Here is a 1974-nt window from a genome sequence, read left to right on the forward strand (position 1 = left end):
ACGTATACATACAGGAGAGAAACCATTTGACTGTAACATTTGTGGTAAATCATTCTCTGAAGCAGGTAACTTAACTAAACACAAACTCATTCATACAGTACAGAGATTGTATCAGTGTGATATCTGTGGTAAACCACTCACTCGTAGTAGTGACTTAACTAAACACATACGTATTCATACAGGAGAGAGACCATATCACTGCGATATCTGTGGTAAATCATTCTCTCAAAGTGATCACTTAACTAAACACATACGTATTCATACAGGAGAGAAGCCATATCACTGTGATATCTGTGGTAAATCATTCTCTGAAGTAAGTAATGTAACCACACACAGATACACTCACACGGGAGAGAAGCCATATCACTGCGATGTCTGTGGTAAATCATTTTCTCAAAACGATCACTTAACTAGACACAAACTTGTCCATACAGGAGAGAAGTACTGTCACTGTGATATCTGTGGTAAATCATTTTCTCGACGTGATCAGTTAACTAAACATGAATGCATTCATACAGGTGAGAAGCCACATCACTGCAATATCTGTGGCAAATCCTTTGGTGAGAAAGGTACTTTAATTACACATGTGTACAGTCATACAGGAGAGAAGCCATATCGATGTGATACCTGTGGCAAATCGTATTCTCAAAATGCTCACTTAATTAGACACAAACATATGCATACAGGAGAGAGGCCATTTTGGTGTGATATTTGTGGTAAAACTTTTTCCACAAACATTAACTTAAATGAAGACAAACATATTCACACAGGTGAAAAGCCATATTGCTGCAATCATCATCATCATCATCATCATCGTTTAACATCCGCTTTCCATGCTAGCATGGGTTGGACGATTTGACTGAGGACTGGTGAAGCCGGATGGCAACACCAGGCTCCAATCTAATTTGGCAGAGTTTCTACAGCTGGATGCCCTTCCTAACGCCAACCACTCCGAGAGTGTAGTGGGTGCTTTTACGTGTCACCCGCATGAAAACGGCCACGCTCGAAATGGTGTCTTTTATGTGCCACCCGCACAAGCCAGTCCAGGGGCACTGGCAACGATCTCACTCGAAAATCCTATGGGAGCCAGTCAGGCGGTACTGGCAACGGCCACGCTCAAAATGGTGCATCTCATGTGCCACCCGCACAAGAACCAGTCCAGGGGCACTGGCAACGATCTTGCAATGTCTGTAGCAAATCATTTGCTGCAAAAGGTAATTTAATTACACATATTTACATACATACAGGGAAAAAACCATATCGCTGTAATATCTGTGGTAAATCATTTTCTCAAAACGCTCAATTACACACAAAAACATTCATACAGGAGAGAAGCCATATCACTGTGATATCTGTGGTAAATCATTCTCTCGAAATGCTAACTTAACTAAACACAAAGTTGTTCATACAGGAGAGAAGTCCTGTCACTAATACATGTGGTAAATCATTCTTTTTAAGCAATCATATTCATACAGGAGAGAAGCCATTTGAATGTGATATCTGTGGTAAATCATTTTCTATAATAAGTAACTCAGCTAAACACGAATGCATTCATACAGAAAAGGAACCATATAACTGTGACATCTGTAGTAAATCATTCTCTCGGAGTGATCACTTGACTATACACAAACACGTCCATACAGGAGAGAGAAATCATATTACTGTGATATCTTTTGTTTAACCATTCTCTGGCTATGATCAGTTCACTAAATACAAATCTATTCATACAGGAGAGAAATCATATCACTGTGATATCTGTGGTAAATCATTCTCTGAAAGAAGTAACTTAACTACACACAAACGTATTCATACAGGAGAAAAACTCCATCACTATAATGTCTGTGGTAAATCGTTCTCTCGGAACGATCACTTAATTACACACAAACGTATTCATACAGGAGAGAAACTCTATCACTGTGATGTGTGTGATAAATCATTTTCTCTAAAAGGTAGCTTAGACAAACACAAACGTAT

Source organism: Octopus bimaculoides, chromosome 30 (assembly GCF_001194135.2).
Source record: "Octopus bimaculoides isolate UCB-OBI-ISO-001 chromosome 30, ASM119413v2, whole genome shotgun sequence".
NCBI classification, from domain to species: Eukaryota; Metazoa; Mollusca; class Cephalopoda; order Octopoda; family Octopodidae; genus Octopus; species Octopus bimaculoides.